At 40.4% G+C, this 16034-nt stretch overlaps 1 protein-coding gene across 2 annotated transcripts in view; it reads left to right on the top strand.

The window, feature by feature from the left end:
* GLIS3 (GLIS family zinc finger 3) overlaps window positions 1-16034 on the top strand; it is a 488814-nt gene that overhangs the window by 135639 nt on the left and 337141 nt on the right. The window contains exon 1 of one of the 2 annotated variants that reach the window (XM_025360355.1): window positions 10901-11017. The exons of the other annotated variant lie outside the window; for it this stretch is intronic. The gene's annotated coding sequence lies outside the window, so the exon portion shown is untranslated. Of the gene's footprint in view, window positions 1-10900; window positions 11018-16034 lie in introns of those variants that run through there. 2 annotated transcript variants of the gene reach the window in all.

The raw sequence follows: 16034 nt of genomic DNA on the forward strand, positions 1-16034 counted from the left end.
CTTGAGTTTCTTTCTTTCCTAGTGGAGGTGATGTATTATATGTGTAGAGTCCCTAGCATGATGCCCAGGCATTGTTGCTACTTCCCTTCTCTATCCTCATGTGGATGATGAGAGGGTAGAAAGTACCCTACTTAGAGAACTGGGTCCAGAGAAGAGATTAGTTCAGTTAAAAAGAACATTTTCTTGAAGAGGTGGCTGTGTAGGTATTTTTGCATCGATGTATCTGTTGGTGATTGATTTTTTCATTGTTTTTTTTTTTATTTTTTAGACAGAGTTTGCTCTGTCGCCCAGGCTGGAGTGCAGCGGTGCAATCTTGGCTCACTGCAAGCTCTGCCTCCTGGGTGTAGGCCATTCTCCTACCTTAGCCTCCAGAGTAGCTGGGATTACAGGTGCGTGCCACCACGCCCAGCTGCTTTTTTGTATTTTTAGTAGAGATGGGATTTTACCATGTTAGCCAGGATGGTCTCGATCTCCTGACCTCGTGATCTGCCTGCCTCAGCCTCCCAAAGTGCTGGGATTACAGGCGTGAGCCACCGCGCCTGGCCGGTGGTTGATCTTACAGATGAGAATCTTCCATTCTGAAACCATCAAGCTTCTGGCAGGTTTTCCTGATAGACTTCTTCATTGAATTGTATCACCTTCCTTCCATTGTTCTTGCTTGGGTAATTACTTTGTCTGCAAATGTTCTTCAAGTTCCTTGGACCAAGTGATAATTGAAAGGATACTGGCTGCAAATCACACTCGCTTGAAAAATATGCCCCCAAATTAATGCCCACCTGGAACCTCAGAATATGACTTTTGTTTTTTTGGAAATAGAGCTTTTGTAGATGTAATCAAGTGAAAAAAAATGAGGTTATACTGGATTAGAGTGGGACCTAGTCCAATAATTGATGTTCTTATAAAAAGAAGGAAATTTGGACACAGAGACGAGAATGCAGGGTGAACACAGAAGACACACAGGGAGAACACCACGTGATGACAGAGGAGGGGATGGGAGATCGCATGTCTATAAACTGAGGGATGCTCAGAGTTGCTGGCAACCACCAAAAGCTGGGAAGGAGCAAGGAAGGATCCTTTCCTAGAGGCTTCAGAGAGAGCTTGGGCTTGCCAACACCTTGATTTCAGACTTCTAGCCTCAGCCTGGGTGCAGTGGCTCACGCCTGTAATCCCAGCACTTTGGGAGGCCGAGGCAGGTGGATCACTTGAGGTCAGGAGTTTGAGACCAGCAGAACCAACATGGTGAAACCATCATCTCTACTAAAAAACCAAAAATTAGCCAGGCGTGGCATGCACCTGTAATCCCAGCTACTTGGGAGGCTGAGTGGGGAGAATTGCTTGAACCTGGGAGGCAGAGGCTACAGTGGGCCAAGAATCGCACCACTGCCCTCCAGCCTGGGCGACAGAGCGAAACTCTGTCTCAAAAAAGAAAAAAAAAGACTTCTAGCATCCAGAACTTAGAGAAGAAAATCCTTTTGTTTCAGGCCATTCAGTTTGTTGTACTTTTCTTATGGCAGCCCTAGAAAACTAACACAGCAATGAAGTATCTGCTTTTCACCATAATAACTGGGGCTAGATGAGTTGGAGAGAGACAAGTAGACACTGACTAAAGGGGAAAAGCAAGTCCAATGCATCCAAGAAGAGGTGTTTTTGAAACCCTTTATTTGTCATGGGGCTCCTCTTCCCCATGTGTATAAGCATTCTTTTTATTCTTATTGACCATGATCAGAACAGGTGTTGTGGCAATGCTAAAACAGAAATTTTCAAATTGATTAAAATTTGAGGCTAATATTATTATTAAAATTTTTAAAATTCTTATTTGTTTATTTATTTTTGAGACAGGGTCTCTTGCTTTGTTTCCCAGGCTGGAGTGCAGTAACACGATCATGGCTCACTGCAGCCTTGGTCTCCTGGGATTAAGCAATCTTCCTGCCTCTGTCTCCTGAGTAGCTCGGACTACCACCATGCCTGACCAATTAAAAAATTTTTTTTCGTTTTTTATTTTTTAAGAGATGGGGTCTCACTACATTTCCCAGGCTGATCTTGAACTCCTGGGTTCAAGCAATCCTTCCACCTTGGCCTTCTTAAGTGCTGGGATTATAGCCATGAACCACCACGCCCAGCCAACATTACTTTTTAAAATTTGACTTTCATAAAAGTAATATCCTCTAGACTTCAGTGATTACCAATACAGATATGGAAGTGTTGCACGCACAATGAGTATTGAGACAGGTGCCACTACCTGGTTTACAAGCTGATTTAAATATTCTTTTGAAGTCATCTACATGCCTCCAGAAGTTAAAAAAGAATATATCTGAAACCCTAACTTGGCTATAGAATAGGTTGGAAAGTACAGAGTTTGTTAGAATTACATTATTATTTGTAATCTGGGATAAATCTTGAAGTTCTAATGAGAAAATAAGTCTTACCTAAAATACAAGGACTTTGAAGAAAATCACATGATAAGACAAAACTGTCAAACAAGCTTGGGTTAATGTGGACTCAGTTGGTTCCAGAAAAGCTCAGAGTGAAGACAGCTCGTGAATTCTGTCATCAGGCAGTAAGGCCTGTATCGCATGTCACTTTGCTTTGTTTTTAACATGTGGTTCAAGCTATGCCAGGCCTGCTGCTGTGCGGGAGATGTACTTTCTGACAAAATAAGGCATTTTCCTGGCATCAGACCCTATTGGAATTTTTACTGGTTTGCATAAACCCGGCGAGTTTCTATTTCCCACACATATCCAATGCAGTCACACTTGGCATTGCGGATTTATGGTGGTCTTGAAGCCTGTCAGTGCCAGCGTGGTCAGTTCCTTATCACCACTGGAGGTTATTCTGAAGAAATGAAACCAGGTATTCGTTCATCCATTATTTAAAATTTGTCTCCCACCTACTATGCCTGTAGTGAGGAAGAAATAGCGGAGGCAAAATAGATAGACCAATTTTGGAAGGACTGAAAATATTTTGTGGAGTGGAAAGCATTTCTAGCAGGCTGTCTCTTTTTCCTCTTTCTCCTCATCCTTTATGATAATAAAGTTCACTGGAAAAGTTCGTTTGCATTATTTTGTGTTCAAAGAGATAATAATGGTGATGATGATCACAATGATGATACTAATACTAACATTCATTCTTGGTTGTCTGTTACTGGCTGAGTTGAAATACTGTATAAATAAACAAGTCTGAGGACATGAGTCTGAACTCTTCTGAGCTACTTTGGAAACCTTATTGGCTTGCCGTCTTAACTCCTGGCTCTTGTCTCCTGAATGTATTTCATTGTTGGTCACAAGAGACATCTGTGGAACTACGTGGGCCAACCCCCAAGCACAGATTTATTATCTCTTTTCTTTTTTCTTTTTTTTTTTTTTGAGATGGAGTCTCACTTCTTCACCCAGGCTGGAGTGCAATGGCACAGTCTCGGCTTGCTGCAACCTCTGCCTCCCGGGTTCAAGTGATTCCCTTGCCTCGGTCTCCCCAGTAGCTGGAATTACAGGCATGTGCCACCACGCCTCGTTAGTTTTTGTATTTTTAATGGAGATGGGGTTTCACCATGTTGGCCAGTCTTGTCTCGAGCTCCTGACCTCAAGTGATCCACCCGCCTCGGGCTCCTAAAGTGGTGGGATTACAGGCGTGAGCCACTGCTCCTGGCCACAGATTTATTGTCTCTTATGGAAAAATAACTATTAAGTACCTTCTCTAGCATTGGGAACCTATGGTCTATTTGCACAGAAAGGGTAGAACATGATCATCTGTGATGAAAGAAGGGGCCAAGACAAGGCAGAGATTGTACAAAATGCTAGAAAACTCTCCAGTATTTCACATATGACCTGGACATGGTTCATCTGGTTCATTCATTCCACCCACATTTGTTAACCATGAGAGCCATATATGGGATGGGGACTAGTGATGCAAATTCAAGTAATATACAGCCCCTGTTCTCTAGGAGCTTGTAGTCTAAAGTGGAGACTGGTGAGCCATCTGCAAATTTATCTGGTACCACACTCTCCCTTGCCGAGTACATTCCAGCTAGCCTGGCTTTTTTTTGTTGTTTTGTTTTGTTTTGTTTTTTTCCTTTCTCTAGTATACCAAGCTGGTTCGGCCTTCAGGTCTTTGTACTTGCCATTTTTTTCCTGCCTGGGACTCCACCCCATATTGTTGCATGGCTGGTTTCTTCTCACTATTTGCATCCCAGCTTATGAGCCACCTCTTCCACAGGCCTTTTCTGCCACTCAGTTCAGAGTAGCCCTCCATCCCATCTATCTATTTTATGTCTTTCATGGCACTTATCCTTGTTTGAAATTATCCTGTTCACTTATTCAGTCACTCATATTGCTGTGTATTCTCTCACCACTACAATGTGCACTTTATGAAAATGGGGGAATGTTACTTGTCTTATTTACCATTGTATCCTTGGTTAATATGTTTTATTGAATTACTGGATGAACACATGAATGAATGCAAATGAATGCTCTCATATAATACATTTAGTAGTGAAAAACCTTAACAAAGTGCTATAGGAAAATGAAGAAAAGTGTGACAACTTCTGTGTCTGAGCATGTTGGGGACATCTCTACAGAAAAGACATGTGAGCTGGATCTGGAATACAGGAGACAGTATAGCAGAAGGCACTCTTCTGCTTAGGTAAATGCAGCTCTTCTTTCTTGATCTTGACCCTTCCTGCCTGACTCACTTCATCCTGGTATTCAGTGAACAACCCAGATAATTCCCTGACAGAGGGGATAGTAACAGTCCAGTAACTGTGACCTCTGCCCTCTTTGGACACATGTATCAGGGATATGGCAAACATGTGTTTACTGAAAACGTCTCTTTCTTGCTACAGAAAGTTGCTAAAAGCTCGTCTTTCCAATAAAGAGAAACTCAGAATTGATGTAATGGAGAAAGGAGCTTATGAAACATAAGTAGGAATTCTCGACAGAATAAAAATAGAAGCTTAAAAGAGGCATCATTTTGGAAAGGAAAAAAAAAGATTTTTTTCCCCTCTACTGTAAGAAAATATGTGTGGATGAGGCATGTGTGTTAAACTACAGAATAAAATTTGCATGTTACTTCAGGGTGCTGCAACCATGGCAATTCAGAGTTTTGTCGGTCCTGATAGGCATGCTTGCAATATATACATCCATTAACAAGATTATCAGTTGAAGAGACAATCATATTTTTACTGAAAAGGTTTTTTGAGGATAAAATTTATTGATATTTAATGAAGCATGAAGTTTCTAAATGAACCATGAAAGCAATAGCTAAACTAATTAACTACACATAAAGCCTCCCAGAATGCATACGTGATGTGGGCTGTGTGCTTATCAATTGTGCCTGGTTACAGTGACATCTTGGATAACACGCTCCTCATATATGCTTTGTGGAAGCACTAGTAAATCCTCCTGTAATGCATGCACTAAAGGAGGAAATAACCATTTAGATTTCCTGCAAATATGGATTGAATATTTAAGTCAAGCACTGAGGGCTTATAGGTTATAATTTAGCAGAGTTAGGACTAGTAATAATAACATATTATTTCCACATACTTGATTTAAGGCTCTATGTATGCTGTTTCACTGAATGATAAATCGTTCCCTGTGACTAAAAATATGCATCTTCCTCCCTCCTCTCTGCTCCCCACCCCAAAGAGAGACCAAGGATGCTAAATAACATGAGATGAACATTTCATTGTGCAACAGGGATTCATATGGGCCTTTTTCAACTACATGCAAAGTCGTGCCCTGTTGACAGCTCTGAGAATTTTCAAAAGCAGGCAAAATCAGTCCTGCTTTGGTGTTCACTGTAAGTCACACCAATTTGGGAGGCAGATGACTAACCCTAACAAAACTGTTAATGTTCACCTTTATCAATGGCCATCTTCCTTTCATCTGGTGTCTCCTTATTCTTAGCCACAGGCACCTACCTCTACCCCATTGCCACAGAGCCTAGCTCTTAACAAATAGCTTATAATTACTGCATGCACCTTTCTGAAAATAATATTCATACACTAATGAAGGAGTTTGACAAATTATTAGGACCTGTAGTAATCATATATGTTAATGGAAGAGATACAGGGACTGTGACAGATGTTAGAGCAGTGCTTTTTAAACTTAAGTGTTGAAAATGCCAATGGGGTGACCCTACTCCCAGGTTTCTGATTCAGTAGATATGGAGTGAGGACAGAAACTTTGCATTTCTGACAAGCTCCAGGATGATGCTGATGCTGTTGGTCCAGGCACCACACTTTGAGAACCACTGCAAGCCAAGCTAGGAGAGGGCATTTTTTTTTTCAGGGACACTCTTATCATATACCCTTTTGTTCCCTAAGGGTTGTTTCTGTTCTTCAGGATATCCAGGGTCCTCCTCATCAGATAAGGGTATGAAACTTACTGACACGTAAGCATAATGACCCTTAAAGGGCTACCCTTCACAAGGATATGTAAATTTTAATGGGGTGAAATAAAAGGAATGAAACTCTGAAGAAGATGTTTTATCTTCCAGTGGGTTGAAGTGTTTTGGGAAACATAAAATTTAGGCCTGAACCCACCATTCAGACCAAATACGCTTTGACCATGAAGCATCTGTGTGCCTAGTTACCTCTAGATGATCCCACCTTTGCTTCCACATTCTGTCTGTAGTGCTTAACACAGGAATTGTTTACAGCTGGCACCTGCTAAGTGTGTATTGGGTGGATGGGGAGGATGAATGGATGAATGCGTACGGGGACAAAAACTTGTGTGATTTAGTGCTTCTCTCCTGAGGTTTAATCAGCTAATTAGTAAGGGAAGGAGAGGAAAGGAAGTAGAGAAATTTGTGTAGGAAAGGGCAGAGACTGCATTAAAGGAAGAATGAAGATAATGGAGGAAGAAGGGAAGGAATAACCTTATTTCTATGTGAATGTGAGGAGAGTTTGTTTTGTCATGTGAGAGAATGGAAGAGTGAAGGAAGGCTTCAGGGTTGCTCAAGGGTATAAGAGTTGTCAATCAAGAGGAATGGCCACACAGGAGGTGATTTTTTTTTTTTTTTAATCCATTGCTGGAGTTGGGGTTTGAATGTACTTCCATACCCGAAACTGGTATGAGGAGTTCGGGGATTTATTTGGGTTATGGATGATTGAATGTGTTAACAGATACCAAATAATATACTGTTAATGTGAATAATAGGGGATAAATGAATCACAGTAGCATGTAGTGGGAAGATGCTTAGCTGTTCCTATGATCTTCTTGAGCAGTGGTTCCCACAGCAGGGGACCTGCAGCATCAGCATCAGCATCACCCGGGAACTTGTTAGAAATGCAAAATCTCAGGTCCCACCCTACACCCACTGAATCAGAAACTCTGGGGTGGGCCTAGCAACTATGCTTGTACAGCCCTCCGTGAAATTCTGATGCACACTTAAGTTGGAAAGCTGTGGGCCTGGGGAGTTGCTCGACTTAATTTGAAGGAGAAGTAGAGACTGTACCTGACTCAGACCCTCTGAAATTCAGGAGGGCTTTTGGTTAAAAGATAACTGGTGACTAGTGTCCTATGTGTGAGTACAAATTATTGCTAAATATTTCATCATTTAAAAGGCCTATGAAGACAGAAGCGTTTTGAGTTTAGCAAAGAAAACAAATATGCCAAATATTGAAAGGGGTAAGAGAAAAGTTTAGGAAGCAGTCACAACGCACAGCTGCCTAAGAATCTACGCCATGGCCAGGTCACGAGCTTGGGAAAGTTACTTGATTATGGACAAAATGCGCCATGTAATGGGTCAGTGGTTCCAGGTGTAATCCACTGCTGATGTCATTTGCTGCACAATCATGCTTATTCTCCTGCTTTTTAACTTGCTTTTTAAAAGTCTTTTGGCAGTGATCCAGTAACATGACCTTTTTAGTATTTTACCCATTAACACTAGTATTTTTTTCTTTAAATAACATTTTTTTCAGTGTAGAAAAATCATGTATATTTACTGCAGAACATTTTTTAAATACTGAAAAAAAGAATAAAATAAAGTTGTCTACAAGTACTTTGTAGATGCAGATATCAATTGTTAATATTTTAGTAAGCAAAGACATGTGTGTATCTTGTGCCTTTATTCTAAAGTTTCATGTTCTTTTTTCCACATTGTGTTACAGTCATTCCCCATGTAGTTCAGTATTCTTTGAAAATATAATTTTTAAGTGCAGCAGAAATTTTTTATGTATACAGAAAGTGTACTATAATTTGTTTAATCAAGTTTGCTTTCTTTTTTATTAAAATTATATTGTAACAAATATCTTTAAAAATGATGGTCTAAAGTCTAAATATTTTCATATGGTAGATTATTTGGTCAAATGAACATTTTAAATGCCTCTGACTGTGTTAGCAAGTTCCTTTCCCAAAGGTTTATATAACATATTACACTCTCAACTCAATCTACTGGCAGAATATTGTGTCCATTTTATGTCTCATCTACTAGATTATTTTGTGAACTGGTTAGGCCCTTTGTTTTTCCCCCTACGTGAATGTTTATCTTTATCATTGATTCATAAGGACTCTTCATTTAAGTCTTTAACTCTTTGTGATATAGAATGCTAATATATTTCCTGGTCTTCTGTTTGCTTTTTCATTTTGTTTGTGGTGCTTTTTGAGCTAAAGTATTTTTGTAGTTATATCTGTTTATCTTTGCCTTCTGCATCCTAAAATGAAGTAAAAAATTCAAATACATTTGCTTTTAGTTGTTTTACATTTTATTTTAATATTTAGCTCTTTATTTCCCTGGAATTTCTTATGACATATTTTGGCTGATTGTATTTTCCAATGATGACTGAAGCCATAGCTCCCATTCTATATTCTCTTCTGTGGTATGACACTGCCACTCTCATGTCAACAGATGGAGTCTATTTCTCATTTCTCTACCCCCTTGAATTTGCATGGGCCCCAAGGCTCTTTGGGCCAATGATATACAGAAGAAGTGATGCTGCATCTGTTGGAGGCATGTTTCTACATGGCCCGAAAGCCCCCTCTTTCTGCCTCTGGGAAATCAGCCACCATGCTGCGGGAAGCTCAAGTCATGTGCAGAGGCCATGTGTTGGTGTTCTTATTGATAGCCCCAGTGTAGCTCCTAGCTGATAGCCAGCATCACCTGGCAGCGTGGTAGTGTGCCACTTAGATGTCCATCCAGCCCACCCTTCAAATGACTGCTGTCCTAGGTGCCATCTGACTGCAGTGCATGAGAGAGCCCAAATGAGAAGCATCCTGATGAGCCCAGTCAACCCCTAGAACCACAAGAGATAATAAATTGTTGTTTTAAGGATGCTGAGTTATCAAGTGGTTTGCTATGTAGCAGTAGATAATCAGAACATCTATACAAGTAATGTGAGTAAGCATCTAGCTTTGATTTTTCCTTCCAAACTATAGTAAACTCTTGACCCACTACCATTTGTTGATCTCCTTTTCCCCACTCATTTGTAATGCAATAATATGCAAACTTTACTATATATTTGGGGTCATTATTTTATGCTTCTATTCTTTCTTTGTTTAATTAGTCTTCCTTCTGTGTTCCACAAAATATATATATCTTTTGAGACAGAGTCTCACTGTGTTGCCCAGGCTGGAGTGTAGTGGCATGATCTGAGCTCACTGCAACCTCCGCCTCCTGGGCTCAAGTGATTCTCCTTCCTCAGCCCCCTGAGTAGCTGGGATTACAGGAGTGCACTACCACACTCGGCTAATTTTTGTATTTTTAGTAGAGACAGGGTTTCAACATGTTGACCAGGCTGGTCTCGAACTCCTGACCTCAAATGATCTGCCTGCCTCAGCCTTCCCAAGTGCTGGAATTGCAGGTGTGAGCCACCGTGCACAACTCACAATTTTTATTTTCGTATTTTTGACTATTAGTACTATTTTATTCTTCCAAGTTAGAATCCCATTGTCAAGGTAGCGAATAAGGAAAGGCCCATTAGGACTTTGCATTAATTCAGTGGTTTTCTCTCTGCATGATATTGCTCCTTGGGGACATTTGGCAATGTCTAGACAGAGTTTAATTTTGGTTGTCACCACTAGGGGTGCTACTGGCATCTAGTGGGTAGAGGCTAGAGATGCTGCTCAACGTCCTACAATGCACAGAACACCCCTGTTCTTGCAACAAAAAACTATGGAACACAAAATGCCAGTAATGCAGAGACTAAGAAGCATTGCATTCAACTTATAAAAAAGTTTGGAAGCATGAACATATTATATATAGCTTTCTTGGCCAGAAACATTTACATATCTATGTTTATTTAGGTCTTCAGAAGCAGGTAGTTTTCTTCATATTATATGCCATTCTTAAGAATTTTTAATTCTTTTTTTCCATTATATTTTAAAATTCATAATTGATGGTATATAAGAAACCTATTGCCTTTGTAAAATTTACATTGTGTCTTGTCACCTTATTGAATTTTCGTTTATAGCAATTTTTCGTGGATTCTGTTGAATTCTAGAGGTAGAAAGAATTTCTGAAATTTAACTTGGTGAAAAGGGGAGAGAGTGAATCTCTCTCCCCTTTTTTAATCTAATCTCTCAAATCCTTTCCAACCCTGTTTACTTAGAAAATGGGTTGGAAAGGATTTGAGAGATTACTTAATTCCTTGCCTGAATTTTAGTGGTGATAAATCTGAGGCCTAGAGAAGTTAAATACTCTGCTTCATGTCACATAATTTGTGTATGATCCTAGAATGGAAAGTAGCACAAACCTTGGCATTGTGTTTAAAGCCTTTGAGATGTTATAGAGTTGGGAATGGCCTTAGGGATTTTTCTCTTCCATTCCCCTCCCCCTACATTCTCTACAATATCCTGGCAACCCCGCCCTGTATTCTTCCTTGGACAAGAACTCTGCCTCACAAAGGTTCCCGGTCACTTCTGATTTCTAGAAAGTTCTTCCTTTGGTTCCTTCCTGAGGCTCACACATCCTTTATGGTTAAATGGTGTTGGAGGAAGCAGAGCTTTCATCAGCTGCTGAAGTGGCAACTAATAGAGATTTGAGTGGCCGTAGAAAAATATTGTGTTACTTGTTGGTTGTCTAGGTGAGATATGAGACTGGGAGGGTTTGAGGTTCTGGTTTCTTCATACAAGACCTGCGCAAACTGGAGATGCTATAAATATTTGTTGAATAACATTGAATTTTACATGATGTTTGTATGTCTTCTTATTCTTTTTTAAGAGAGTCCTTTGGGTAAGAGTTGAGCCCAAGGAAGACTGAGGGTCTTAACCTCAAATGCCCCTCATTCTGTCACCTTCGAAAGGTTCTCTCCTGCTGTGGAAGGAACAGATGATTATTATGCTTCATTACCAGGCATGGTCTCTGTGCCACAGGACTTTATCCAAACTCATAGACATAATGAAGAGCCCTTTCATTGTTCAGGACTCCTGAAGGCAGAATTTTTCTTTAGAACAAAGATGAAGAAAGTAAGTCCACAATCCAAAGAAATCCCCTCAGTGCACAACTGTGAACTGGACAATTGTTCTGCAATTATTTTGCCAGGAAATAATAGCCTTAGAGCCTCACTTGCTGCTGGTAAACTTTCTTTGAGATGAGAATCTTTGAAAAAATTATGCTGTCAAGTTCCATATGCTTAAATTAGACTTTCCCCCTTTCTAAGCAAGGTGCTTGCTCTCCCTGAGCAGTCTGAATGTTGGTCCAGTGGCAAATTCACATTTGGTGGATGAATAAGCAGGCACCAGTTCTAATAGAACCTGTGGTTTAGCTGTGCTTCTACTTAAACCTATGGTTTAAGGAGATAGAGGCAAACTGAGACTGAACCTCTTTTTAAAAATCTAACAGTCTCATTTCTTTTTTCTCCTGAAGAGTGGTACATTTTGTCTGATCTGGGAGAGTGCAGGCTTTTGTATCAAAGACACATGGAAGACAGAAGTCTCTGGCGGGGTTTTCAGATTCAACTTGTGGACTGAAACAGAGTAGATCTCTAGGCACAGTTGTTAAATAGGCATCTCTGTGTCGCTTTTCATCCTGATCTCCTCCTCTGTGCTTACCCCTTTTTCCCTTCAACTCTTTATCTCTTTATGGACGCTCCTGTCCCCAACCCAATGCTCATTGTGTAGGAGTCGATCATCTGCCATCTTCACTCTATTTTGAAGGCAAAAGACATTTTTAACTGCCTCAGAGGTATTTGCATCATTAAGCACCATTTATAACTGACAGCCCCAAAAAAGTAGTAGGATACGTTAGAAAGTGGGTTTAGTTGGGTGCCCAAGTACTTGGATTTTTGTCCTGATGCTGCCATTAACTAGCTTTGTTACTGGGTGAAAGTCACTTTACATCTCTGGACTTGAATTTTACAATTTATACAATAAGGAGGTTGGACACATGATTGCTAATCTTCTTTCTTGGCCTCTAAATCTATGAATTCAAAGCATGGTGGGGGCAGAGATACATCTTTTTCTTATGACGGAAACCCTTGAAATTGTTTCATCATCTATTCTGATTTAAAGATAGTCTTTTAAGATAGGAGAGAGTAAAGGTTTTCTGATGTGATTTGCAGATGGGAAGAGGAATCGATATTTACTGAGCATCTGGTTTGTGCCATAGTATGTGCATTTACGAGGCTGAATGTCGTGATTTGGCTGACTCTGCCACAGACTGAACTTGGCCTTCTGGCCTGCGACTTTGCCCTGGCATAGATTTCTCTTGCTTCCATATAGCTGGCACCATCTACCTACATATTTATGTTTTCCTCCTCCTTATATGAATATTTTTATTGGTTAATGAAAGCGGAGGACAGTCAGTGGCTGGTTGGACTCTGCTTTTAGGTCAGTTCAGTTTTATAAGATCAAAATTTGGGCTACTGAGGCAGAATTTTAGAAAAGACCCCCTTTCAACTTTATTTATATTGTTTTTAAGGTAGGTTGGTTTCTAGTAGAAGGGGGTCCTATAAAAGTTTTGGGTCTGTATGGGAGGTTGCTTCTCTGGGGAACCTCCTGTTTACCTTTTATTGTACCAGATTCATTGTGAAATTGTCTTTGTGCTCATCTGAGTGTGTGTGTGTGTGTGTGTTTGTGTTTATGTGTGCATGCGTGCACCCGCATGTGCATGTTCTTATAACTCTAACATATATCCGTATGAACTGTGCGCACTCAAGACTATTCTTGAATAAAAAGTTAGTAAATCCCTTTTGTAGTAAGATATATGCAAGTACAGATAAGATATTTCATATCTCGTTTCTAAATATCACCATCATTATTATCATCATCATCATCTCCTTCTCTGTGTCTCAGTAGCTTTTTTATCCTACCTTATTTCACCAGACATTATTTTGTGCTGTGATTCTCTTGATCTCTGTTTCACCTGCTCTTACCATGCAGTTTTTAACTCCTGAATGAGTGAAAGAACAAATGAATTTCATGTTATGCATCAAAAATTCCTGAAAGTAAGAAGGGTTATATAATAGACACTTAACCACTACTTTAAAGGTTAGACTAGTGTCATCTATTTATACTTGCATGCCTGACACCATTTATGGTACCTACACAGAATAAATTAAGGTGTCATGCCTGACTATTGCTTATATATGGAAACCAAGAGGTTGGAGGCTCTGGGTGAGTGTGAGTTCCAGCTTTGGGAGAAGAATGGCAATTGTCCTGTGTTCTCTCCATCTAGGAGTATTTGTCCAGTTATGTGGAAGGTGATGGTTAAGGGAATATGAATGAACTCATAGCCACCTGTGTGTGTGTTTTGAGTTGGGCTAGCTGGTATTTGAATACTGACTCTTAGCAAGTTAATATTGTCTTTGAACCTTAGTTTTCCTCCCCTGTGAAATGGGATGGTAATAATCAAGGTTGTTGTGGGAGCTAAATGAGTTAATCCAGGAATACAGCCAGGCATCCTCCTCTGGCACCAAGTAAGCCTTCCATTAAGCTTACTTTAACTTCCACTTCATTTTAAATGTATAGATGAGTCACTATCATTATTATTGTTAGTAGTAGTAGTAGTAGCAGCAGCTGTAATAATACAAGTTCTTGTTGAGGAAGTATGATCACCACGTTGATAGCTAGGTAAACTCTGCACCTCCTTTGTAGTATTTATGAATAGCTAAGAAAGGGGAGAGGAGACAGAGGTTTGTTATAATCTTGTTTCCACGGAGGGCTTCACGGGAAAGGTGACAAGTCAAACAGTTTGGAAAAGGCTGTGTTGATAGGGAGGAGCTTTGTGTGCAATGAGGTGTGGAGTCAGCCTGGGGAGGAGAGAGGAGAATGGGTTAGGAATGGCCAGGACAACAAAGTGGCAGCTCTGGCCACATTACCCCCACTCCAGGCTTCTCAGCAATTTCTCTGTTTATTTTATTTTTATTTTCCCCCCTATTTTGAATTATACAATCCCATCCTCCTTGTAACCCTCTCTCCACCTACCTGTGGAAAGAAGTTCTTTACTAAAACTTGCTACAGGTATGGTGTGGGCATTACCTGTTCATAGGCATTTAGTGAGTGTCTGGCCTCTGCAGGAAGCTGAGGCCTGATATTCTGGGGGTGATGGGGAGGGGTCCAGGTGGGTAAGATATAGTCCCTGTCCTCATGGACCTGCCAATTTAGGGAGAAAGGTGAGATATAGATAAACAAGGTAGAATTGATCCACAGCATAAAAGACAAACAAATAACTATGTGGGAGTTTAGAGGAGGGATAGAGCGCTGTAAACCTGGCATCAGAGGAAGGAATCTGGAAGGTTTGTTTCAAGGAGGCAGCATTTGAACTGATCTTTTGAGAATGGAAATATGGGGAATATGGGGACGTGGGGTATGGTGACCAGGGATTTCAGGCTGCCTGGAGTGGACTATGACTAAAAGAACGGTAGTGGTGAATTCAGGCTGAAATCTAACCTCCTGTGAGTGCAGCAAGGAAACTGATGTAGCCAGATCTCATCTAGAATCAGTAATAATTAGTAAGAGTTTTCCTGAAGCTATTTTTGCTATAATAAGAAAAAAGGGGGGAGGGATTAAGAGCTCAAGCATTCCCAGTGTTCAAGTTAAATGTTAACTCCTTTGTGTAGTTAACCAGTAACTTACTCTTTCCTATGCAAAAGAAAAAAAGGAGAGGGAGAAACGTAATACAGTGGTAACCACCTCACTTCACAAAATCCTGGTTTGCATATGTGGTTGCTTATTTTCAATGTAATACATATGTAGCTATTATAGAGATGTGTGCAAACTGAAACAGCAGACAGTAAGTTGACTTACCTTTGTGAATTCCCTGGATGTCTTATGCAGGGTTTGCAGAGAGTTAGCTATTTTCAGACACATTCCTAGTTTAGCCATTAGAATATTATAGTTTTTTTGTTTGTTTTTTTTTTTTTTGGTATAAACTCAGCAAGTGAAATTTTGCTTCCAGAAAGGTGGGTGGGTGAGCTCACCCACCAGCTCTGACCCAGGCAAGTTAATGACCTGCCCAAGTATTGTTCGCGCTGGCCAGCACTGGCTGACTTCACCAGCAGTTCCATTTGAAGGGAGTCATTGTTTCTTACTCTGCATTTGTCAGATGCTTTCCTCTCTGCACACTAGCCTTTGCGGAATGTCCTAGCAGTCCCTGAATGTTCCTGCTGCCTGCATTTTATAAAACCACAGAGCAAGTAGCCCTGGAAATGTATGCACAGTACTCTGCACAGCTGTCTGAGGCCTCCAGCAAAGGGCAAGATGTAAACAACTCTATACCCACACAGGTACACAAGCAGACACTGCATATGGAAGCCCCGCAGTGCAAGGACTTCTTACTTCTAACACTTTAAAATGTCAGTGGCCAAGCATCCCGGGAACATGAATAATTTAAGCATGAGATGCATTTGCTGATGATTTTGATCATTATTCAGGAAGAATAATAGTAATGTATGGAATGGAGGTATGTGAAGGAAGAGGACTAGGAATTGTAGAATTTGTATTTGCTGTAAGAAATTAAAATATAGTATGACATTGAACTTTCAGAACTTCTTAGGATATTGCTTGCATAATGTTCAATTTGGGGAAGAAATGAATGGCCAGAGGAGATTAATTGCAGTAGGCTTAAAATTCTAAATGTCAGGTGCTATGGCAGGGTGGCTA

This window comes from Theropithecus gelada, chromosome 15 (genome assembly GCF_003255815.1).
Source record: "Theropithecus gelada isolate Dixy chromosome 15, Tgel_1.0, whole genome shotgun sequence".
In the NCBI taxonomy this organism is placed as follows: Eukaryota; Metazoa; Chordata; class Mammalia; order Primates; family Cercopithecidae; genus Theropithecus; species Theropithecus gelada.